Here is a 27,214-nt window from a genome sequence, read left to right on the forward strand (position 1 = left end):
ACAAATCTAACGTTGCAGGGTAGAATTTCATTGTACCTTAAAAGGAAGGCCATTTGGAAATACCATGCCATCTCAGAGGTAAACCATACATTATCTGGGCACTTGTGAACCTAGCCGTAGAGTCCATTCCCCACTAGTGGCCCACACCCACGTAGCCACACAGCATCGCTTCCCTCTGCTCCCTTTCCTTGGATCTTCTAAGCCAAATTCTCGTCAGGCTGACAGAGGACAGGAGCTTTCCTCCTCCCAGCCATCGCGAGCACAGAGCAGCACAGAGTTTGTGCGTGAGGCTTTAGACCCCAAAGGTGACGCTGTCGGGCCCAACCCGAGGCTTTGGGGCTTTAAAATGCTGCTTTGGGGCTTTAAAATGCTGCTTTGGATCCTTCCAGGAGGAGGGGGGAGAGTGGGGGGACACGCACCCCAAATTCAGCCCCTGATCCCCCATCTCTAAGCGCAGAGGGGGGCAGGTGTCCACCTGCGGCTGGACGTGGCCCACTTGGCCCCGCACCCCATCGGCCTCCGCCAGCCCGTTCGTGCCATGGTCGCCGGCCGCGGCGCTGTTGCCTTCCTCACCAGAATGTCCCCCCCAAATCCCCTAAATTCCCCCCAAAACACACCCTTTCACATGACCTGCAATCTCCTGCAGAGATGGGGGACGTCCCCTGCCCGCCCCGTGCCCATCCCCCTGCCGCTGCCCATCAAGGTAGATGGGGTGTCCCTAGGGAGGTCCCCACCGCCCTTGGGGGGTTTCCCCAGCGATGTCATACTGATGTCCTCCTGTGTCCTCCATACTGATGTCCTCACTGTCACCCTGTCCCCAGGGTGGTGGCCTGCTCCGTGGGGTACAACCACCTGGGGCTGGACCGCATGGAGGTCACACAGGTGACAGGCCACCCCTGCCTGTCCCTGTCCCTGTCCCTGTCCCCGTCACTGTCCTGTCGCTGTCCCCACAGGTGTCCTGTCCCCACCTCTGACCTCATCCCTCACCCCAGTGTCATCCCTGTAGGTGCCCCCTTGTCCCCATCACTCTCCTGTCCCCACCACTGTCCCCATCCCTGTTCCCGTCACTGTCCCCATCCTTGTCCCTGCCCCTGCAGGTGCCTTGTCCCCACCCTTGTCCCTGTGACTGTCTCTAAAGGTGTCCTGTCCCTGTCCCTGTCCCTGTCCCTGTCCCTGTCCCCACAGGTGCCTTGTCCCTGTCCCTGTCCATTTGTTTTTCTCCTGGGGTGTGGGAACAGTTTCCGTCTGTGACAGAAACCCAGCGCCCCTCCCTTGCAGTGACAAGCATTCTCCTTCTCATCAGCTCTGCAGTGGTGCTCTCAAACCGGCAGCTGCTTACAGACAGAATGCAGGAGATTCCATGGACGAGGTCATGCGAGAACTGCAGGTAATGAAGGCTATTATTATTATTATTACTATTATTATTATTATTATCATCATCATCATCATCATCATTATCATTATCATTACATTTCAGTCTCTTATTTCAGTCTTCCATTTCATATCATATCATTTCATTCTTTCGTTTAATTTCATTTGATTTAATTATTTAATTTCACTTATAGTTTTAATTTCATTTCCTTCTTTCATTTCCTTTCATTTCATTCTCGCGTGTCATTTTATTTCACTTCATTTGAGTCTCTCACTGCATTCTATCGTTTCTTTTCAGTCTTTCATTTTATATAATTTCATTTCATTTCATTGTGTAATTTCATTTCATTTCATTTCACTCTTTCATTTCATTTCATTTCATTAATTTCATTTTAGTCCAGTTAATTTCATTATTTCATTTATTTTCCCTTCATTTCTTCATTCCTTTTCATTTCATTCCATTTCATTTCATTCATTCCTTTAATTTCCTTGTGTCAACGCATTTCATTCTTTCATTTCATTTAAATTCATTCTTCATTTCATTCCATTCTTTCACTTAATTGCATTTCATTTCTTCCTTTCCTTTCCTTTCCTTTCCTTTCCTTTCCTTTCCTTTCCTTTCCTTTCCTTTCCTTTCCTTTCCTTTCCTTTCCTTTCCTTTCCTTTCCTTTCCTTTCCTTTCCTTTCCTTTCCTTTCCTTTCCTTTCCTTTCCTTTCCTTTCCTTTCCTTTCCTTTCCTTTCCTTTCCTTTCCTTTCCTTTCCTTTCCTTTCCTTTCCTTTCCTTCCCTTCCCTTCCCTTCCCTTCCCTTCCCTTCCCTTCCCTTCCCTTCCCTTCCCTTCCCTTCCCTTCCCTTCCCTTCCCTTCCCTTCCTTCCCTTCCCTCCTCCCCTCCTCCTCCCCTCCCCTCCCTCCTCCCCTCCCCTTCTTCATTTGATTCCGTTTCATTGTTTCATTTCCTTCGTTCATTTCATTTCATTTCATTTCATTTCATTTCATTATATTATTTCATTATATTCCATGTCATTCTTCAATTTCTTCATTTGCTTTCATTTCACTCTTTCATTTCATTTATTTAATTTCATTTCATTTCTTCACTTCATTTTATTTCTTTCATTTTATTTCTTTTCATTTTGCTTTATTCTTTCATTTCATTTTCAAATTTCATTTCATTCCTTCATTTCATTGTATTGCATTGCATTTCATTTCATTTCTTCATTTGATTTCATGTCATTGTTTCGTTGTATTAATTTCATTTCTTTCCTGCTTTTATTTCATTGCATTGCATTTCATTTCATTGCATTGCTTTGCGTTGCATTGCATTGCATTATTTAATTTAATTTGAGAATCTGATTTCATTTATTTCATTTCATTCATTTAATATCATTTATTTCATTATTTCATCTCTCATTTCATTTCATTCTTTCTTTACATTTAATTTGATTTTGTTCTTTCATTTAATTTCATTTCATTCTGTCATTGGATTTTCATTCCATTTGAGTCTTTCATTTTATTGTTTCTTTTCATTTCATTGTTTCAATTAAGTTCATTTCATTTTTTCATTTTGAGCTTTCATTTTATTTCATTAATTTAAATGTAAGCATGAAATAAAAAGGAAGAACGTAATGAAAGGATGAGATGAAATAATGAAATGAAGCGAAATGAAATAAAAGAAGCAAATGAAATGGAAGAATGAAATACAATGAAACGCATGTACAAAATGAAACAATAAATGGAGATAATGAAATCAAATTAAATGCAAGAATGAAATGAAATGTAATGAAATGAAAACATGAAATGCAGGAATGACATGAAAGAAATGAAAGTATCAATGAAAGCATGAAATGAAATGAAAAAATGTAGTAAAATAGAATGAAATAATGTATTGGAATGAAAGAATGAAATTAAACAAAATAATGAAATGAAAGAAATTAAATGACAATGAAAATAAATGAAATGAAAGAATTAAATGAAAAAAAAGAAATGAAATTCAAGAGTGGAATGAAACAAAATAATGCTATGACGTGAAAGAAATGAAATGAAGCAATGACATGAAATGACATGCAATGAAAGTATGAAAAGATATAATGAAAAGAAAGAATGAAAGAATAAAAGAATGAAATGATATGAAAGGAAATGAAGGAAATGAAAATATAAAATGAACTAATGAAATGAAATGAAAGAATACATGAAATGAAAGAATGAACTGGAACAATGAAATTAAATGAAAGAATGAAATGAAAGAATGAAAGAATGAAATGAAAAAAGTGAAATAAAATGCAATAATGATATGCTGTAATGATATGCAAGAAATGAAATGAAATGAAAATGAAATGAAAGGGATGAAAAGAAATGAAAAAATGAAATTAATATAAATGAAGGAAAAAATGAAGGAACGACATGAAATGATGAAATGAAATGAAATTAAAGAAATGCAAGAATGAAATGAAATGAATGAATGCAATGAAATGCAATGATAGAATGAATTGAAAGAATTAAACGAAATTATAATATGAAATAAGGAAATGTAATGAAATCTTGAAATGAAATTAATTAAAGGAATGAAAATGAAAAGAAATGAAAAGCAAATGAAAGAATGAAATGAAATGAAATGAAATGAAACAAAAATTAAATGAAATTACAAAAGGAAATTATGAAATGAATGAGTGAAATGAAATGCAATTGTAGAATGAATTGAAAGAATTAAACAAAAGTATATTATGAAATAAGTAAATATTAGAATGACATCACGAAATGAAATTAATAAATGAAAGAATGAAATGAAATGAAAATCAAATGAAAGAATGAAATGAAATGAAATGAAAATATGAAATGAAATTAGGAAAGGAAAGGAAATTATGAAGTTAAATTAAATAATGCAATGCAATGCAATGAATTCATTTCTTTTCATTTTTTCATTTAATTTCTTTCATTTCATTATTTCATTTAATTACAATTATTTCATTCTATTTTGTTTCTTCATTTTGCTTCATTTCATTTAATTTCATTTTCGTGTTCCATTTCTTTTCAGTTTTTCATTCTTTCACTTCATTCTTTCATTTTATTCTTTGATATCATTCACATCCTTTCATTTCCTTTCATTTCCTTTCCTGGCATTTAATTTAATTTCATTTTCTTTATTTAGCTGCATTTCATTGTTTCATTTCCTTCATTTCATTTCATTTCATTTCATTTCATTTCATTTCATTTCATTCATTCATTTCATATTTTCATTTCATTCCTTCATTTCATTGCATTGCATTGCATTTAATTTAATTTAATTTCATTACATTATTTTGTTACATGTCATGTCATTCTTTAATTTCATTCTTTCATTTCATTTCAGTCTTTCATTGCCTTTCATTTATTTAATTTAATTTCATGTCTTCATTTGATTTCATCTGATTGTTTCATTTTATTTCATTTCATTTAATATTAGTCTTTCATTTCATTTTAAAATTTCATTTCATTCCTTGATTTCAATTCATTGCATTGCATACATTTCATTTCTTCATTTGATTTAATGTCATTGTTTCATTTTATTAATTTCATTTCCTTCCATCAGTTAATTGCATTTCATTTCATTTCAATCCATTGCATTTCATTTCATTATTTAATTTAGTTTCATAATTCTATTTAATTTCATTCTTTTATTTGATTAATTTCATTTCTTTCGTTATTTCCTTTATCATTTTGTTTCATTCTTCCTTTACATTTATATGATTTCATTATTTCATTTAATTTCATTTCATTACATTTCATCTCATTCTTTCATTAATTTCATTTCTTTCTTTCATTGCATTTCAGTTTTCTTTATTTTATTCCTTCCCTTCCCTTCCCTTCCCTTCCCTTCCCTTCCCTTCCCTTCCCTTCCCTTCCCTTCCCTTCCCTTCCCTTCCCTTCCCTTCCCTTCCCTTCCCTTCCCTTCCCTTCCCTTCCCTTCCCTTCCCTCCCCTTCCCTCCCCTTCCCTCCCCTTCCCTTCCCTTCCCTTCCCTTCCCTTCCCTTCCCTTCCCTTCCCTTCCCTTCCCTTCCCTTCCCTTCCCTTCCCTTCCCTTCCCTTCCCTTCCCTTCCCTCCCCTTCCCTCCCCTCCCCTCCCCTCCCCTTCCCTCCCCTCCACCCTCCAGGCAGCGCCTCTTGGAGCCAGCACACCAAGTTCCCCTGGCGTTACCAACATCTAAGGTTGCAGGCCTAGGGAACTCCCATGGAACGGATTCCTTACATGTCAGCCGCATTCCACCTGGGGAGCTTCTTCAATGCTGTGCCTTACCTAAAAGTGTGAATATAAGTTCTGATTTTTAAGTCACCTCAGCCATTATCCCACAGCATCCCATTCCTTACGGCTGCTGCCCCTGGCTCCGCAGGGGATGGATGAGGACGGCGAGCTCTGCAGTGCTCCTCAGGAAGGCATTCCCTTGGTCTTGCTGCTGCTATCCAGCTGCCAAGGATTTCCGTCCATCAGAGGAGCTTTGAAGGTGGCCCTGCCAGGAGCCGGCCTTGCAGCGGAGAACCTCCAGGAGCCTCGTCCAGCCTCCAGCCTTCCTCCCTCAGCCCCCTCCAAGTAATGCCACCGGCTCCTTGAGGGCTTCCTCTCAGATGCCTTCAGGCTGCCCCCAGGCCAGCTCTCTCCGGAGGGCGAGGCCAGGCAGGCTGGCAGCGGGACACAGGGGGATGGCCCCTTTATCCTGCCCCCGGGCACCGGGACTGCTGCGTTGCCGGGTGGTGGCACCGTGCCATGGGGCTGACGGGTCCCCCCATGCGCAGCCCCGCCCGCTGCAGCCGCGCCCGCCGCCCCTCCACCCAGCATCCTTGGGACGAAGGCTTTTGGGGTGCTGGCCCCGAGGCAGCCCCTGTGCCCAGGAGGCCCAGGGGGCTGTCCCTGCCCGTGGTGGCCATGCACTGGGCACAGCTGCTGGGCGTCCCTGACGCGTCCTCTGCCCCTCGGCTCCCAAGGACAAACCTCGTGCTCTTACTCTTCTCTCAGGCTGTGGCAGAAACCAACCCTGCAGCCCAAAGACCACCCCCATTAGCCGTCCCCTGTCTGCACCAGAGCCAACGGCCATGAGGCCACACAGCGAGGAGGACCAGGGACTTGATCTGGCTGGACACAAACCCTTTCCCGGGGGCGTAGCGGGGGTGATTTTGGCAGCCGCAGCCACAGTGTAACCAGAGCCATAGGCTGGGACGGATGGTGCCAATAGAACAACCGCCATGGGAATAGCACAGGCTTTGACAAACCAGTGAGCAGAGGTTTCACTGGTGTGAGGGACAGGTTGGGCATTTTCAGACCCAGAACATTTGGATCCGTGCCCAAAGCACAGCAAGGCAAATGACAACTCTTCCAAACTGTTAAAATTGCCCATTGCTGCTATCGCCCTCACATCCCCTTTTCCCACTGAAACCAAGCTGCACGGTTGGCCGTGTTTGTACGGGACACAAAACGTGCTTCAGCCGCAGGGTAAAACTTTCAGAGCTCATTTGTGACTTTAACCTTTCTGAGAGGTATTTGCCTACCTCCATTGGTGGGAAGATGTTCAGATCTTAACTAAAACCTTGGCAATTCTCTTTCTCTTTTAGGATGTAGTATTTTGAGTACTGAAAGAGTCAGGTAGGTACTATTCTTGTCATTTTTGTATGTTGGTGCCCAAATTGGTATGTACGTTCGGAGTATGTAAATAAGGGCATTTATAGGGCATACACATTCCTTTGGTTATGGCGATGCCAGAGGTGAAAGAAAGGGTTTGGTTCCCTCTGCATGAACTTTGCAGAGATGTTGAGAGCATGCATACGGCCTTTTCTGGCTCATGGGTGCCATGAAATCCAGAACATGACGTGGACAAGGAAACCCTGATTTCCTGACCGATGGTTTTCTCTACTCTAAATGTAAAAGACCTGACCATGAACTTCACTGTTTCGTTCATGTGATGACATCAAGGCCTGAAGGGTGGAGCCTGAGAGATGTGTTAACGAGGCTTTCACCCATCAGTAGCCTGCTGGAGTCCAGCTCCACGCAGTCACGGCCAGCAGATCCAGCCCTCCTCCGGCCGGCTGCGCAACGGACGCATGGTGTGGGTGGGCTCGGAACGTGAAGCTGGTGGGGTCAGTCCAGTCGTTTTCAGAATGGGTGTCTGCCTTGTAGGGAAGAAAATAGCCACAGCTGGCGTTAACTGAGCTTCCATTGTGGAAGTTGCATTGGAAAAAGTGCCAAATCAGCCCAGACACTGAAAAAGCTACAAGAGACAAAACACGGGTGGGTCAGCGCGATGCAGTTCATGGCACTGCTGTCTGTGGGGACGTGCTTTACTCTCCAGGAGTGTGAATAAAGATCGACGAGTTTTTAAATGAATTCTGCAGGCATTTAGTGAAGACGAAGGTTGTGGCTGATAATGCTGATATGGGTGAGGAGGTGGCTGGCCAGGTGGCCATCCGACACTAAAAGCCAACTGCCTGTCGTTAAGAGTCCCTGCATTCCTGTAAGATAGCTGCAAAGAAGGACTGAAGATTTTGCTTTGTATACGCCCACCTAAAACCACCCGAGAATGTCGGTGTGATGCAATGACTGATGACGGTATTCAGATGCAAAGGAACTTCTTTTTTTTTAATAAAAGAAACTATGAAAAACTGTCTTCTAGCACACAGGTGGTAATTAGTTTGGAAAAGTGGTGCAAGGAGTGCAGAAAGCTGCCAGACTGTGCCTATTCGGTTAAAGAATCTCAACGTTTTGATGCACGCTGAGTGTGAGGAGACAGGCCCTTGCATGTGTCCAAACGTCCATCTGACAGATCAGCAGGCAGAGCGAGGCTGGAGACGAATTCCCCTGCCATGTGTGCCCCGTCTTTAAGTAGCAAAGATTTCAACAGCCCTAGTTATGGGGGGGGGGAACACCCCAAAGCCAACAAACATTTCTCCATTTTTATTCACCCAACACCCTGGGGAAGTTTTAGTGTGCAGCACTGCAACCTATTTTCCAAATGTTAAATGCAATTTAGTAGGCAGGCATCTGTGGACTGCAAAAAATAAGTACTCACCTGAGACCTGAGAATGCCTGGGAAGTTTATGATCCTGCACGTGCTCACTCAGGAAAAGCAGGGAATGATTTTAAAGAGTGTTTACGAAACCTACCCCTAGTGATTGTTATCTGTTGTTTGCAAACATCCAGAGGCCCCCAGCACTAGTAGGCACCACTTGTGCTGGACACCTCTTGCTGGACACCTTACAGATACAACCCCAAGGACAGCAAAGCAGCAGAAACACCTCCACACAACACGGTAATGCAGAGCACAGAGGAGCAAGGTTAAGGTCTCCTACATCCCAACACAGTCACACCCAAAGACTATATTGACCCTTCATGGTTCACGCTCATCACACTGCAAGAATAAGATGTTACTTCTGTCTAATTCTGATGGTGTAAAAAAACATGATCATTCAAAAAAGCCAGAACCATTCCAAACCAAGCTCCATCCCTTTGCACAATATGCCATTTTCATTTCCTGCAACACTCGCAGGCCCCTAGTTTGCAGACCTGTATGCTTAACACCTTTGGAGGTCAGTATTCGCTAACCGTCTTTGGACTCGTCACACTTCGCAGGCAAGCCAGCAGCATGGCGAGGCTGAATGGCCGGTCACTACACCACAAATGACATTGAGGATTCAGCTTCATGAATGCTTGGCTCAGCTGGAACAGTTTCCCTGCTAAGCCAGTAAGCTTGCTGGTGTGCCATTTGGTTCAGATTGTTTCAATTCCACAACTTGCATTGTAACTTCAAGCATCCTAACAAAAGAAAACAAATTAAAATCGACCCATTGCCATGGAATATTTATGTTATAGCAATCTGTCTTTTCTAGAAGAAGAATGTTTTTCAGAAAGTTTTCCAGCTACCTCTTGAGAGCTGAACCTCACTGTCCAGGGAGCTGGCATGAGTGGCACAAGCTGACAGCTTGCCCAGCTAACTTGAGTGAATTCCACATTTCTTGAAATCAGGAGCAGGTATCACCAGCTGCGTCTGCATTCAGTTCGGGGCTGCAGTGAGATGATCACTACAGAAACAGCAGTGTCACTATCAGATATCCCTGCCCTGGGGCTGCTTGCTGCAACCCCACAGCTCAGCAGCTAGAAAAGTTCATGGCACTGTTTCCCATCTGCTTCAGGGCAGTCAGCTGGCTTAGTCTGAAGAGCCCTTCTTGTCAGCCAGAGGCAAATGGTCCAGGGCCTCCTCTGCAGGGCTGTGCCAGAACTGCTTACATCAGGCTTGTAACCTGCCTGCAGTTATGTTTCTGACCTTCCCTTGAGACATGGACGAAGATGATCCAAAGCCTTTTAAGTGATGCAAACAAGGACAGAAATCAAGCTCTCGCGTATGAACCTAGCCCTCAGCAGAAGGCAGTTCCGGGCTACCTGACCTGAGGTAGCATTCTGGCGTGCCATTCCCAAACAACACAGGGCCTGCAACATTTTTAGGCATACGGACACCTGAACAGGTCAATCCTGTAGCGAGAAATCCAAGGAGCTGCTATTACAACTTCAGCTGCCAGTCACGGTAGAGGAGGAGATCTCGTTCCCAACAGATGTTGCTTAACTGACCATCGTATTGTCATACTGTAAAGCAATTCATTCATGCTCATTGAAGAAATCCTGTCAAATATAAAGCATAAAACCATGACAGGCATTTGAAGTCAGGACTCCCTTGGTCTTAGCACAAGTCTAATTTTGCAGAAGTGACTGTTCCACACCTAATTATGTAAAGACAAAAATCAATACCAAAAGTGGCACGCACTGGAAAAGAACAGCTGCTCAGTCCTGTAACGTGGTTATTCGTGAAGCATTCAAAAGGCATAGATCTAATCCCGGGTCCCCTGGCTAAAACAGCCATATTAGCTCTGAAAACCAGTCAGTCAGTGGAACTATCAAAGCAGCAGCAAAGGAAACCAGCTTCACATTGAGAACTGTGCATAATGAGGATCCTGTTGAGCATCCTTTTGTCTTGTAGAATTACTGGTGTGTCATTCCCTCGTTTTGTGATGCTTCTGTATTGTATGTGTGCATCAGTATTTCTGCCACAGTCTCAGAACAGTTTTCCCCAGCATATTGTCACTTCTCTACCACCCCTGTGTCACAGCTTGTTTGTATATAGAACAGCCAAATGTGTCATGAGTTTCTCCCTGCAAGAGCCTCAGCAATGGAGCTGGGTATGGAACTGGTTTTCCTGTCCTCTAACCCTTTTTTATCATGTGTTGTGGTTCAGCCCCAGCCGGCAACTGAGCACCACACAGCCGCTCGCTCACTCCCCCCTGGTGGGATGGGGGAGAGAATCAGAAGAGTGAAAGTGAGAAAACTCGTGGGTTGAGATAAAGACAGTTCAATAGGGAAAGCAAAAGCCACGCACGCAAGCAAAGCAAAACAAGGAATTCATTCACTCCTTCCCGTGGGCAGGCAGGTGTTCAGCCATCTCCAGGAAAGCAGGGCTCCATCACGCGTAGTGGTTACTTGGGAAGACAAACGCCATCACTCCGAATGTCCGCCCCATCCTTCTCCTTCCCCAGCTTTATATACTGAGCATGACGCCATATGGTATGGAATAGCCCTTTGGTCAGTTTGGGTCAACTATCCTGGCTGTGTCCCCTCCCAGCTTCTTCTGCACCTGGCAGAGCATGGGCAGCTGAGAAGTCCTTGACCAGTGCAAACACCACTTAGCAACAACTAAAACATCCCTGTGTTATCAACACTGTTTTCAGCACAAATCCAAAACAGAGCCCCATACTGGCTACTATAAAGAAAATTAACTCTGTCCCAGCCAAAACCAGCACATTCTGTCAGGACAATTTTGCTCCAAACTTAGGGCAGAGAGTTTAAATCTTGATGAAACAAAACCATCCAAGTGTTTCATTCAGACATCTCTGGTATCTTATGTCTTAATTGATGGAGCCTAAAATTACAGTGAAATGCCAACTGGCATAAAACTACGATTTGAAAAATGTCAAAACGTAACCTTTTGATCATCTGCCAGTATTTCCCCATTTTTCTCCTAGGAGTACTTGGCAAATTCACTTACCTCACACATATTCATGCTTTTGATAAATTTGCTTGCTATTTCATGCACAAGCTCTAACCAGTTCTACTCAGCATGAAAATCAGGAGTCAAGAGTACAGCCTGACAACCAGCCCAGGTGAGAACCAACTCACTTCAGTGCTAGAAAAAAGTTCTCACGCCGGATGCGGCGTGATGATGGCTACGTGCTAGCATAAGGCTGGCAGGCTGTACTGCTTTAATAGAAAAAGGCTCCAACTGATCTCAGTGCTGTTTCCATGAACCTTTAAGTGCAATTTATATCACCTGGAAACCCACTGCGAGATTGATTTTCAGAATACCCTAAAAGCAACAGAATAATAACGGTATCTCTCACTATTGCCATGGACAAGTTACTTGAAATCTGACATCCACACCCCCTCAACCCCCAAATGTCCCCATATACATTTCCTTCCTCCATTTTCAAATGACCCTGAAGGAGTGGTTGTTGTGGTTTAGCTCCAGTCAGCAACTAAGCACCACTGTGACGGTGTGCTTCCCCTGCCCCCGACCTTTATCTCCTGTAACCCTGCTTAGGTGATAACCACCAGCGGTGATTGCAATGGATGCATCTGGTCACGATGGCTGCATCAGCTCAAAGTGAATTCAGGAGACAGATAACAACACAATAGCCTAGGGCTATTGTGCAATGCGCCCACCAAAGAAACTAAAACCTGTGGTCGGCATGCAAATATGACTATGGGTCAATCATCTTATCCCCATAAAGAGGGAGCAGCCCAAGAGCCCTTTGAGCTCTCCTGCACGGCAGTGGGCTGCACACCAGGATCTCCCCTTGAGCAGGGATGCCTCTCAAGGTTACTCCTCGAGGTTGAGAGATTCCTTGCCGCAACAGATCCTCGGTAAGTGACTAATAGCATGCTAAACTTTGAAATCTTAGCTAAGTGATATAAAGGATTGATTGCGCATATATAATCCTTTAGATATAAACCGTTGACCAAGTCTGGGACTAGGACTGGATCTAGCCGCACCTAGACTCCTCTCTGAGAAGGAGTTTAGAAAGCAAGGGGATCCTTCCGAACCTCATGACTCAACGGGAGGGTCTCCCTGACAGTTCTGTCTGACCCTGTCCTCTATGCAGTAAATAATCAAGTGTGCCTCGCCATCGAATCTTGTTAAAACACTGTCGCATTGAACTTTGTTAACTCCTATTCTGTATCAATAAACTATATTTTTACTTCTCTCTCACGAGTGAAGTGCACGCTCACTCCATCCGCGACAAATTTGCGTAGTCGGCAGGATGGCAAGTAGTATCACTGATTATTTACGGATGCATGGAGTGAATCTGAGTCCCAAATTCTCAGCAGAATGGACTCGTGACAATTGGCATAATTGGGAAGCCATTGAAGAACACCTAAAAGTAACTAGAGGCCACACAAAAGATGGAAAAGGGAAAGGAATTATCTGCAAGATGCTAGGTGCCTGTTTAGAAGCTGCACATCAGGAAAGAGACAACAGAAATAAAAAGGAGCAGGACCTAGAGAAAGAAATAGAAGGTAGAAAGGCAACTGAGTTGTTACTATCTTTTAAAATTGAACAACTGCAGAAACAGTTACAGGAAGAAAAGGAAAAAAGACAAAAGTTGGGAGAAAAGGTCGAGATGATGCTTATACAGGCTCCCCGCCCCCCCGACATTGTACAGATTAGGAAACTAATAGTATCCCCTGAAGATTGGGATGGAGACATCTGGGGTGATCCCGATGACAGCGAGCCAGAAGATGACGACCCTTTGTTCCCCACAAATCCTCCTGAGTATGAAGCCAGACCCATTGTTAAAACAGAAAGAACTGTGGGTCCTCGGGGTGGTCATTCGCGACATACTACGCGAACCATCCCCTGGGATCCGTTGCAATTGACAAATTTGCAAGAGAGATATAGCAGAAAAACAGGTGAAACTGAAACGGAATACTTGTGGCGAGTATGCCTCAGTGGCGGTGACCGAATAATGTTGACTGAGGATGAAGCAAGTGGCTATTGGGGTCCGGGAGTTTTCTTAAATTTAGGGCCTGACCCGACAAATACACCTCATTCTATCACCAGCCGAGTAGCTTATTGGGCTGGAGGAACAGACAGCATGGAGCGAGGTGAACCCTCCATAATTCCCATTAAATCTTTAAGTGAGCTCTCTACAGCCATCACAAAAGCCGCCTGTATACAAGCCATGCACAAACGAGGGTCCCATGATGTCCCACTGTCTGCTACAGTAGATTTCACAATGTTAAAACCACTGATTAGAGGAGCCCGGCAATTCTTAAATCCCATTTAGTTGCAAAACGATATGAGATCAAGAAAGACACAGAGCACAATGAGGGACTAGGTCATAACGCTAAAAATGCCCACAAGCAGCTCCCTACCGGGGCAGAACTGATGCACGGCATTGTTAACTACAGCCGTGAGATGGGCTGGGACGATTCACCAGCTGAAGAACAAAGCCTGAAGCCCCGGGGAGGAGATCACAAAGTAAGACCCATAAAACAGGGAACAGAAACTAGATCGAAGGGAAACAAATTTAAAAACCCCCAAACAGAATCTCGAGAACAGAGGAATGAGTTGTGGAGGAATGCATTAGCTTTAGGCATTCCCAGAGCTGCGATTCAAGGTCAGCCTACTGGCATTATTTTGAGTCTAATTGAAGCATTTCAAAAACGAGATAACGGTGAAAGGAAGGAGCATATCTCAACTCCTCCTGTGCCACACCCCAGAAGGGGAGACAACCCCTTCCTCCCCCTTAGAGAGGAATTGCAGGGCATGAAGTCAAAAAACGAGTAGTGTCCGGAAGGCAACTGGGCCTGCCTGTCCGGAAAGTGGAGGCTTATCAGTGGATAAGTGATAATGGCCCATACATTTTAATTCCAGTTGGTCCTCAAAGACAATTGGTAAAGTTTTTAATAGATACGGGAGCACAAATTTCACTATTAACACAACAAGATGCCGAGAAGCTGGGTGTACGACCCAGACGGCAAAGAGTTAAAATTACCGGCGTGAACGGAGTGAGTGTTCAGTGCCAAACTGCCAAGGTCAATTTATGGCTCCCGGGCGAGAAGCGCATGTCGAGTACTCGCTTTGCAATTAAAGATCACCATGAAAATATTTTAGGTTTCGATGTTTTAAACGGACGAACCTGGCGCCTGCCGAACGGCAGCGCGTGGTCCTTCGGCTCGAACATCGATCCCAACCCCAGCAGAAATCAGGAGGCTGCAGTGCGGGCACTGCGCGCAGCCCCTGCGCTCCCCGAGTCAAAAATCACTAACGTACCGCAATATCCCATGTCTGCTGCGGCACGAAATGGAATTTCTGAAGTCATAGCTGATTTGGAGAAACGACAAATTATCTCCAGAACGCACTCCCCATATAACTCACCTGTCTGGCCCGTCCGCAAACCAGACGGGAGGTGGCGTTTAACAGTCGATTATCGGAGCCTGAACGCCAATACAGCCCCGCTCACAGCTGCTGTGCCAAACATTGCCAACTTAACAGCTACTTTGCAAGCAGCTGCACACCCGTGGATGGCAGCCCTAGATGTAAAAGATATGTTCTTTATGGTTCCCTTAAAGGAGGAGGATAAAGAGAAGTTTGCTTTCACTTGGGAGGGAATACAATACACCTTTAACAGACTCCCACAGGGGTATAAACATTCACCCACGATTGCTCATGCTGCGCTTGCTGAACTTTTACAGAGAGTCTCACTCCCCCAAGAAGTGAAACTGTACCAATATATAGATGATATTCTGATTGGAGGAACTTGCCCTGAAAAGGTTGGGGAAGCAGCAGCAGCAGTATGGCAAGCACTAAATAAAGCAGAAATTGAGATTCCACCCGGAAAATGTCAGGGACCGAGCAAAGAAGTAAAATTTTTAGGTACTTGGTGGATAGCAGGCAGTGCAGCGATTCCTCCAGATACCTTAAGAAAAATTGAAGAGCTGCAAATATCCCAATCAAGGAAGGAGTTACAACAATTAATGGGAACTTTAGGATATTGGAGAAAACATGTGCCTGGATTTTCTATCATTTCCCGTCCCTTATACTCACTCTTACGGAAAGGCAAACCCTGGGAGTGGAAATTAGAACATAAAGAGTCAGTCAAAACTCTAACTGAAGAGTTAAAAACATATCAGTCACTGGGACCAGTGCACCCCCGCGACCCTATTATAGCTGAATGGGGCTTCGCCGAACACGCTACTTACTGTAACCTGTTCCAAACTGGGCCCGATGGGCCAAAAAGACCTTTATTGTTTAGCTCAACTGCATTTAAAGAAACAGAACAACGATACTCTGAATGGGAAAAGGGACTTTTATCTTTAGTCCGAGCAGTTAAACAAGTTGAGAAAATACATCAGGGACAACCTGTGCAAACTAGAGGACCATTTAATTTACTAGAAGCAATCCTAAAGGGGACTGCTCCCCCAGAAGGAGTTGCACAAAAACCCACTGTCCGAAAATGGTATGCCTACCTAACAGGAGTTGCAGAAAATATGCAACTAACTGAAGGACACACTAAGGTTTCCAAATTGCAGGTGCCCATAAACACAGACCCTTCAGCTTTACAACAACCTTTTAAACCTTCACCCATTCTGGATGCACCACCCCTCACTGAGGGTACACCAACAGAAAACATTTGGTTTACAGATGCTTCAGCAAAAAGGGTAAATGGTAAATGGCAATATAAGGCTGTTGCATTAGACATTACCACCGGCAAACAAGTAGTAGAAGAAGGTGAAGGCAGTGCACAAGTAGGAGAAATAAGAGCAGTTGTTTTAGCAGCACAGAATGGAGCAAAAATCATATATGTAGACTCCTATGCTGTGTGGGCCGGTGCCACACAGTGGCTCTCTCAATGGGAAACCTTGAATTGGGAAGTAAATAGATCCCCAGTTTGGAGAAACAAAGATTGGCAATTATTACTAGATATAGCCAGGAAAACACCTTTCAAGATGGGATGGGTAAAAGCTCATGCTAAAGATAATCAACCAGCCACAAAGTGGAATCAAAAGGTAGATGAGCTAACTAAAATTAGGAAAATCACCTTAAATCCTGAGTGGTATCGACTGGGAGAATGGTTACATCAAAACCTAGGCCACACAGGTAAAGAAGCACTTTACTTTGCTGCACAGAGTAAAGGCTGGCCTATAAATAGAAAAACTTGTGAAACTATTCTTACAGAATGTCCTCAGTGTAGATTGAAATTACAAGCAGATCATCCTGCCAAAGCACCACCTTTACATATCAATGAAGGGAAAACTTTATGGTCTACATGGCAAATTGATTATATCGGACCATTCAAATCCTCTGCAGGATATCGATACATCCTTACAGGAGTGGAAGTAGTCTCCGGCTTGCTTATGGCGACTAAATGTCGGAAAGCCGATGGGCGAAATACAGTGCGAGGGTTATCATTTTGGTTCTCAAATCTACCTACTCCTGATGTTATCCAGAGTGATAATGGCTCACACTTTTCTTGTAAGGAAGTGCAAGATTGGGCAAAACAAGAGGGAATTAGATGGGTTTTCCACACCCCATACTACCCTCAATCAAATGGGATGGTAGAAAGAGCTAATGGCTTGTTGAAAAGGAGTCTCAAACCACAGGAAGCTCAATGGGATACGAGACTTCCCAAAGTACTCCATCAATTAAACAATCGGTATGGGCCTACTGGAAGCCCTGTAAGCCGAGCATTCTTTGTAAAAACTGAGCTTAGCGCTCCACCTACTAGGAAAAGAGAATATCCAATGACATTACAGCCAGGACAGCCTGTGATGGTCAATTTACCATCCATCGGTACTGTGCCTATGACTTTAACTAAACCTCGTGGCCCACTTGCCTGGGAAGCTACTGATAGCAGTGGTGCAAAACACAGAATTAGTTCACGATGGATTTTTCCTTCTTCTTAATGGGGTAACCTGTTCGGACTCTCCCCACCGAAACAAATCTCTATTTTCTCTTACAGCACCCCACAGGATGGCAGACGGAAATGCTGTGTTCATGTTGCTATTCCAAACCCTAACAATGCTGCTCTTCTTAGCCTGTGGTCAAAGAACCCTAGAATGGCCATGGTCCCAAGCTCGTGTTAAGTACACTGGAAGTATGGGAATACACTCTAGTAAGGGGGATTTAAAGCTTTCCACCGTGGTCATGCACGGAACTGAAACATACTTAGAAAACGAATGGAGCTGGGATAAAGATGAAGCTGATGATAAAGTTCCCCGGCTCCGAGGAACAGCAGGGAAAGAAATTAAAATAGCATGCCAGATGATCAATGGGTCTACCCATGAGAAGGCATCTCAGATTTCTGTGTACAACATTACATCAAGGCCAATAGTCAAAGATACGAAACTTTGCGCCTTTGAAAGACTGGACTGTTGGTACAATTTTACCTTAGTACAACCTGTTTTTGTAGTCTGCCTCTGGGCTCACCGTCGTGTGGGATTATCCTTTAAATTTAAAATAGACATTATTAAGCCTAGCACAACATCCACCCTGACTGTAAAGGATGAGACAATTATATCCCCACAAGTTTCTGAAGTTGGACCATATGTGATCAAAAATACAGGCCAACAACAAGTGTTATTTAATCCATCATGGTCTCTTAAATGAGTAGAACTACTGATGCAAATTAATATGTCTGCAATCAAACCGACCTGTTCACCATTCCTAGGTACGTCCTATGCAGGATGGTTAGCATGGTTACATGGGCGAACCCTCAGCTCTCCAAGACGAACAAGGAGAGATGTGACCGGTATCATAGGGACAGGATTGGGAGTCTTAAATAGTATCAATGCCGAAGTACTCGTGAACAAACTGAGCACAACAACAAGTGATTTAAACAAATTAGAGCACCCATTACGGTCTTCTCTATTAGCATTGGGAACTAACCAATGGCTCTTATCTGATATATTACCTCAGTGGAAAAGAATTAATGAAAGGGACCACCAACTGATTGTGGATGCACTTGGTGTAGCCCAAACCAATGTTTCTCTAGCTCTTAGTTGTATCCAAGCTCAACTGTGGATGCAATCTGTGGTAGCAGCAATTATAAGAGAAGGTGAAGAGGGCACCTTACCCACTGAAATTCGAAAGGTAATTTGGGATAATGCAACTAAATTTGAGAAAGAATTCCAGTCCTGGTGGTATTTAGTCAATTTCACTTATGACCCCATTAGCAATAAGGCCACAGCTTTTGTCTTAACAATACACAATGCTTCGGTATACACCATATACCCAATCATTGTGTTGGGATTAAATCACAATGGAACTGTACTCTATCCATTAGAACATAGAGTATGGGCCCACCAAAATGGAAACAAATGGCAAACTGTTGATGTTAATGCATGCGTTGTACGGGAACAACAAGGATTTATTTGTGAGAGTAACACCCTCAAAGCCCAAGACATCTGTCTTGACACTGAACAAAAATGTTTGTCATATCTGATGAAGCCCCTGAAACTGTACTTGTATGTGTTTGTATGAGAACCCTTTGTGATTTTATATTTGTAGATAACATTACTGTAGATACAAGCAATCGCTCAAATATTTGTGTTTGTAACTTTACTAAAATTGTGGGATGTGACTTCAATTATTCAGCTCCTGTTACGTCTTATCAATTGTTACAATCTAACTATACATTGAGTTGAGATTTATTGCCTACCCCCATCGGAATGAATCTTACATTGGTGAAGAAACTACTACAACACGATGACCTGTGTCAACTGCTAGAACGCATCCAAAACAATGGACACAAAACTCTGATCACCGTTCATCATGATGCAGAAGAGATACACCATGTCTTGGAAAGAGTAAAGAAGGATGGAGAACACCATTGGTGGGAGACTCTTCTTGGATGGTCACCGACAGCAACGGGAGTGTTTAATCTTATGCTTCACCCAGTTGTTATTTTACTAACTCTAACATTAGTGTGTCTATTGCTTATAATTATATTGTATATAAAGGTTTGGCACATGATAAAACAAATAACCCAACTTCAACCACCCAAAACATACAAATTAATGCATAACAAATAGCAGTGCTTCACTGTCTACTTACTGTGGATCTATAAGTGCATAAATTATCAATATACTATTTATGGCACAGAGGCAAGAGGTGACCGTACCACCACTCTGTGAGAATAAGATGAATTGACTATAGTCATGGGGTGGAGTGTGACAGTGTGCTTCCCTGCCCCCGACCTTTATCTCCTGTAACCCTGCTTAGGTGATAACCACCAGCGGTGATTGCAATGGATGCATCTGGTCACAATGGCTGCATCAGCTCAAAGTGAATTCAGGAGACAGATAACAACACAATAGCCTAGGGCTATTGTGCAGTGCGCCCACCGAAGAAACTAAAACCTGTGGTCGGCATGCAAATATGACTATGGGTCAATCATCTTATCCCCATAAAGAGGGAGCAGCCCAAGAGCCCTTTGAGCTCTCCTGCACGGCAATGGGCTGCACGCCAGGATCTCCCCTTGAGCAGGGATGCCTCTCAAGGTTACTCCTCGAGGTTGAGAGATTCCTTGCCGCAACAGATCCTCAGTAAGTGACTAATAGCATGCTAAACTTTGAAATCTTAGCTAAGTGATATAAAGGATTGATTGCGCATATATAATCCTTTAGATATAAACCGTTGACCAAGTCTGGGACTAGGACTGGATCTAGCCGCACCTAGACTCCTCTCTGAGAAGGAGTTTAGAAAGCAAGGGGATCCTTCCGAACCTCATGACTCAACAGGAGGGTCTCCCTGACAGTTTTGTCTGACCCTGTCCTCTATGCAGTAAATAATCAAGTGTGCCTCGCCATCGAATCTTGTTAAAACACTGTCTCATTGAACTTTGTTAACTCCCTATTCTGTATCAATAAACTATATTTTTACTTCTCTCTCACGAGTGAAGTGCACGCTCACTCCATCCGCGACACTGCTGCACCAGATTTGTTATTTTTAATTTTTTTCTTACAGCATATATAAACACAGGGATTACGACCATAAATGGAAGTAATCTCTGACAAGACTAATCATCACCACACATTATTGCAACCAGTCATTACTCCCAGGTAGAATACTCACTGACTTCTCCTTATGCAAATCAATCAATTATGCAAATTACATGCAAAAATTCTCCTCAACACACACCCCTCCCCAAACACCCTCAGACATTAGCAGCCCCACCCGCCCCATCCAAACCAATCACAAACAGAAACAGATACAACCAAGAAAACAAATATGACAGAAACCAAACACACGCTGCCACAAACCCAACCCATCCCACAACTGAAACAGCCACCACACAGAACAGCGAACAAAAACACCCTACAGCCCAAAACCCCACAAACGAAACAAAAAGACAGACAGGACACAAGGGGTTCAGACGGAAATCCACCACTTAAAAAAAACCACAGCCGGAGCCTCCAGCACTGTTGGAGGACTCCAGAACCACAGAGACTGACTTCCGGGTAACAGATGGCACAAGGGAACTCAGCCCTCTAGGATCCTAAAATTAGTCCATAGGGGATGATGTGATCGAGAGCAGCCCTGCGGAAAAGGACTTGGGGGTACTGATGGACAAAAGCTGGACCTGAGCCAACAATGTGCGCTCGCAGCCCAGAAGGCCAACCGTATCCTGGGCTGCATCCAAAGCAGCGTGGCCAGCAGGTCGAGGGAGGGGATTCTGCCACTCTGCTCTGTTCTGGTGAGAGCCCACCTGGGGTACTGCGTCCAGCTCTGGAGCCCTCAGCACAAGAAGGACATGGAGCTGTTGGAGCGGCTCCAGAGGAGGACACGAAAATGATGCGAGGGCTGGAGCACCTCTCCTACGAGGACAGGCGGAGAGAGTTGGGGTTGTTCAGCCTGGAGAAGAGAAGGCTGCGGGGAGACCTTCTAGCAGCCTTCCAGTACTTCAAGGGGGCCTATAGGAAAGACGGGGACAGACTTTTGAGCAAGGCCTGTTGTGACAGGACAAGGAGCAATGGTTTCAAACTAAGGGAGGGCAGATTTAGACTGGAGTTTAGAAAAAAATTGTTTACAATGAGGGTGGTGAGGCACTGGCACAGGGTGCCCAGGGAGGCAGTGGAGGCCCCATCCCTGGAAACATTCAAGGTCAGGTTGGATGGGGCTCTGAGCAACCTGATCTAGTTACAGACGTCCCTGCTCTTGCAGGGGCTTGGACTAGATGACCTGTAAAGGTCCCTTCCAATCCAAAGCACTCTATGATTCTATTCTGTGAATCTGTGAAAATATGTGAGATACAATACCATACATACAGCACCAGACATACCATACCATAAAACACAGACAAGACACAAAACTATACAAGCTGCAATATACGATACAAAACAAACTACAGTACAATACAAGACATACAGTGCAAAGCAACACACACAACGCCATGCATACAATATAGTAAAACCCATGCAATACCTACAACACAACACATGCAATACGTGAAACACAATGCCTACAATACAATAGAAAATACAATCCAATACGATACATAGGATAGGATACGATACATACGATATGATGCATACAACACATACTATAAATACCATACCATACAATGTATGCAATACACAATACAATACACAGTGCAAAACTACAGTACAATATGTACAATACATACCATACGTTCCATACAATGCCATAGGTACCACAGCATACCATACAACGCAACACAGACAATACACCAGAATCCCAGAAAATATCGTACCATACCATACCTACAATACCTACCATACAATAACTACCATACCATGCAGTACATACGCTACATGCGCTACAGAACAAAACAAAGTACAAAACAAACTGCAACACGCACCATACAACACGTACCATACAATACATACCGTACAAACAGTGCAATACAAACAATGCAACACAAACAGTGCAAAAACCCCCATACAGTACATACCACAGGATATACATACCATAGAATACAGTACAAAATGACGGCTGCACTCGCCCTCCTGACCCAACGAGCAGTAGTTTGGTACAGGCTCCAAAGGAGGTAAAGGCCTGAGCCGTGGCCGGGCCAAGAACTCCTCTGGTCCCGATGTGTTCCCTGAGAACCCACAAAGGAGCTGACGGCACAGGGAGCATCGATGCGCGTGAGCCTGGAACACCCCTCGTGCGACTGACACGTGAATAGCGGGTGGCTTTCCCAAGGCTCATTCACCAAGGAACACGGAAAGTTGTGGGTACAAGGAGCCCCAAGCGTACCTTTCCTACCGCCTGTAATTTGGCTACGAGCCAACCACTTTATCTGTAAATGCGACAGCCTACGGGAGCCGCCTGTGAGCTCTCCCGGCCAGGCAGCGCGGCTGCACGGCGGTGCTCTCCCCTGGAGCTGGGACACCTCTCACGGCTGCTCCTCGAGGCACAGAGACCCGTTACCAACGGCAGATCTTTGGTGAGGTACGGTGTCTGCTCTCCGTGGAACGGTACGTGTGGTATGCCTTGGATTGTATGCGTTCTATGGATTATATTGCACATCGCATTGTATTGTATTTGGCATGGTACGTACTGGTTTGAACTGCAGTTCATGTAGTGTATTTTAAGAACTGGATGTCTGGTATTCTGTTTTGAATTGTAGTGTATGTATTGTGTTTTGTATTGTGTTTCGTATTGTCTTGTCTGCATTGTATGCATTGTATTGTATTTTCTATTGTATTTTCTTTTGCTATTTAGTCATTATATTTTAGGATTGTAGTTTAGGTATTTTATTTTAGGTATTGTATGTATTGTAGTATATGGTTTGTAGTGTATGATTTGTATTGTATGCTACGGTATGTATGGTCTTGTATGTATTGTATTGGGTTTTGTCTTGGGTTTTGGATTGTATTTTTATTGTATTGTATTTCATACAGTATTTTGTATTCCATTGTATTGTGTGTATTGTATGGGAGATGTACTTCTTTACTGTATTTTGTATTGCGCTGAGCTGTATGGATTGCATGTGTTGTAGTGTATGATAGGGTACGTGTTGTATGTATTGTATTTGTGTATATTGTATTTTTTGGTATTGCTTGTATTTTGTGGTATGGTACGTGTTGTATAGTATTTATTTTACTGCACTGTATGTGTTCCATGGTATGGTATGGTATGTATTGTACTTATTGTATTGTATGTATCTGCTATATTGTAGTAATACTATGTATTGTATTGTGTATTTTGTATGTAGTCTATAGTATGGTATGGTATTTCTTGTACGGTATGGTGCATATTGTGTGTTTTGCATGTATTGTGTTTTTTGGTATTGCTTCTATGGTATGGTATGGTATGTATTGTACTGTATTGTGTGTATTTCATTGGACTCGTGCCTTGTATTTTGTATGGTTTGGTAACGCCCGGTATGGCAAGGTATTGTATGCCTTGTATGGCATCATATGTATTGTATGTATCATATTGTATGTATTGCATGCGTTGTATGGTATGGGATGTATTGTATGCTAGTTATTGTATTGTTTGCATTGTATTGCAGATATTATATTACATGTGTAGTGCTTTCTGTATTGTATGTATGTATTGTATATTTTGTACGTATTTTATGCTTTTTATGTGTTTATCCATTGTATGCATTGTGTTGTAGCGTATCTATTCTGTTTATTGCATTGTCTTTATTGTAATCTATTGTATTGTAGTTATCGTTTGTGGTATGTATGGTATGGTATGGTATCTGTGGTATGGGATGGGTTGCGTTGTCTATATTGTATGTTTTGCGTGTGTTGTGTTGTTGTGTATGGTTTGGTATTTATTGTATTTGTATGGTATGCTATGGTATGGTACCTATTGCATGTGCTGTAAAGGGCAGTGCAATGTATCTGGTGGTGCAGTGTGTGTTGCACTGTGAATTGTGTTGCACTTTGTATTGTATTTTTGTGTGTATTGTGTCCCTGGTGTGTATGCTGTGGCAGGTGTTGTATGGCACGTGTTGTATGTGTTGTATGTTCTGTACCTGTTTTGTATGTTTTGCATTGTATGTTGTATTGCGTTGTATGGTGTGGTATGTATTGTGTGGTAAGGTATGTGTTGTATGTGTTGTGTTGTATCTATTGTGTTCTACATTTTATATTGTACTGTAGTCTGCTTCATGTTGTATTTTTTATTGTACTGTTACAGTATGGTATTTATTGTAATGTATGTATCATATTGTCTTCTATGTATCGTATTGTATGTACTGTATTTTGCATTGTATGTATTGTGTTGTATTGTATATATTGTGTGGTATGCCTTGTGTGGTGTGTATGGATGGTATATTATGGTATGTATTGTATTTTATTTTCTGTATTGTATTTTGTATTCTATTCTATTTCTTATTGTGTTTCCAATTTATTTTACGTATTGTATCTATGCTTTGTATTCTATAGTTTGTATTCTCTGGTTTGAAATCCATGGTATTGTATGTATGGTATTGTATGTATTGTATTGTATGTACCGTATTTTTTAATGGCATTTTGTATTCCATTGTCTATATATGTATTGTATGTGTTGTCTTTTATCGTATGGTAAAGTATTTCTTGTATGTATTTTATGGTATGGTCTGGTACGTATTGTATGTATCGTATTGAATGTATTGTATTGTATGTATCACGTGCATTGTGATACCCTAAGTCGGCAAAAGAAGAACCCTCTAAAACTCAGTTTGGAGTTTTAGAATGCAGGCGTTATTTATTGCGGCGCCGGGCGCACAGGGGATCGCTCCACCTAACGTGCACGCCGAATTGCGCAACTACAGAAATGATAAACCATCAAAATATACATTTTCATTAGATTTCTGGGAAATGATTATCATATTCCTGCTATTTCCTAGAACTCATTCATATATGTCAATGTCCCTGATGCCTGCGCATTCCTGTCCTCTGGTGGTCTTCCAGGGTCCTCTGGTGGTCGTCGATAGTCTTCCTCACCGTGTCCGCTGGTTGAACTCTGTTTCTGTGCACGCTCAGGTCGTTTTTGGCTTGGTTACACCATTCTTGCATATACAAAACCAACTTATTCTACCACCCTTTTCCTTTATCTATTCTACTCAAGCATACAGTGTCTCAGGACTGGCTTCTATCTATTCTACCCAAGGATATAGTGTCTCAAGACTCCCTTCTATCTAATCACAAAGAGCAAATTTTGAAACCATCTGCTCACAAAGTATTCCAAACTTGACTATGTCGCTACAGTGAGAAGGGCACCATTTGTTCTCTGTGAACGCGGTATCAATTGTTTATATTGTATTTCCTACTGTATTGTGTGTATTGTATTGTATGTATGGTATGTAGTGTACGGTGTGGTCTTTATTGTCTCTTATGGATTGAAGGTCTTGTATCGAATATGTGGTATTCTCTGTGTTGTCTTTTTCCTCTGGTGTTTTAGAAGCAAAATAAGTCTGCGACATGAGAAGAAAGATTTGGAAGGCTTTTTTACTACCTTCCAAATGATTTTGCACATTGCAGTAGAAGAAAATAATCTGGGTTACTGAGATTCAGTTAACTTTTTTCTTTTCCCCCTCCTTCAGGGCCATTTGGAAAATGGAGGAAGGAATTGTATATGGGGACATTTGGGAGTTGAGGGGGTCTGGATGTGAGATTGCAAGTAACTTGTCCATGGCGATAGTGAGAGATACTGTTATTGTTCCGTGTATGTAGGGTGTTCCAAAAATCAATCTCGCAGTGGGTTTCCAGGTAATGTAAAAGGCACCTACAGGATCATGGAAACAGCACTGAGATCAGCTGGAGCCTTTTTCTATTAGAGCAGGACAACCTGCCAGTCTTATTCTAGCGCTTAGCCATCATCACGCCGCATCAGTTTCCACGGGGCTTCAGCGTACTTTTCAGTGCTGTCCTTTAGCATAGTTGGCTTTCCTGAACTAAGATGCCAGACCCGCCTGAGATCAACTTATTGCTGCAGAATATCTCCGAGAGGGACCCTTGTCAAATGCTCACAACTGCTTAAAAGTCCAAGGGCTAAGGAAGCTGTCCATTTTCAGCTAGAAAGGATTGAAAACAGTATTTCAGTTGATTTCAGAAGGCAGCAGCACTACAGGAAACATATTTTCCATGTCATTTGTAAATTAATCAGTTAATGCCTCATCATTTATAAATGCATATGGCTGTGCTTTTATAAACACAATAGTTGCCTGTCAAAACAAAGCGCAGGCATATCAGCCCTGAAACAGGAACTCTGCCCCTCCTCTCAATAAGCTTAAAAATGCCAAACTCGCCATACCCCACAAAACCCAAAGAAAAACACCAATCCAAAACTCCAGCCATAAAAGCAACCCACCACTTTGTGTAGAAAAAAATGAACTGTTCCCATTGTTGAAATAAAGGTGTTTACTGTGACAGAGGAGCCTCCAAAAGCTGAGAAAACTCCTTTCCTGTATTGTATTAGACCACAGGCCATACTATCCAAACAGCTCTCCTCAAGAGGTCACTAAATTGACCAGAAGAGAGATTCAAACCCTTCCTTGGAAAAAGCTCTTGTCCTTTATTGCCTAACGTAGTGGAAGAATTCAGGGGAGCAGCGTTAGCAGGCTCTGGGGAAAAATATCTACATGCAGAAGGTGATGCCTCACTCCAGTTAGTCATTCCTTCTCTCTGCGTTTAGGAAAGCACATACAGCATTACTGTATCACTAACTAAAAAGTTCTTGAAAATGTGCCTTTGGAGAGGAACACCCAGACCTGGACAAAGAGAGCTTCTTTCCATGGCAGGTCTTACCAGAAGATTCACCTTTCCTTCTTTTGAGAACATTTTGTACCTAGTTCTGGTAAAAAGGAACTCTCATC

The 27,214-nt window shown here is 43.0% G+C and overlaps 1 protein-coding gene across 1 annotated transcript in view; it reads left to right on the forward strand.

Annotated features, from left to right (window-relative positions):
• The window catches only part of LOC140645735 (E3 ubiquitin-protein ligase RBBP6-like), a 63,932-nt gene that overhangs the window by 34,086 nt on the left and 2,632 nt on the right, over positions 1-27,214 (forward strand).

This window comes from Ciconia boyciana, unplaced genomic scaffold (assembly GCF_034638445.1).
Source record: "Ciconia boyciana unplaced genomic scaffold, ASM3463844v1 HiC_scaffold_37, whole genome shotgun sequence".
In the NCBI taxonomy this organism is placed as follows: domain Eukaryota; kingdom Metazoa; phylum Chordata; class Aves; order Ciconiiformes; family Ciconiidae; genus Ciconia; species Ciconia boyciana.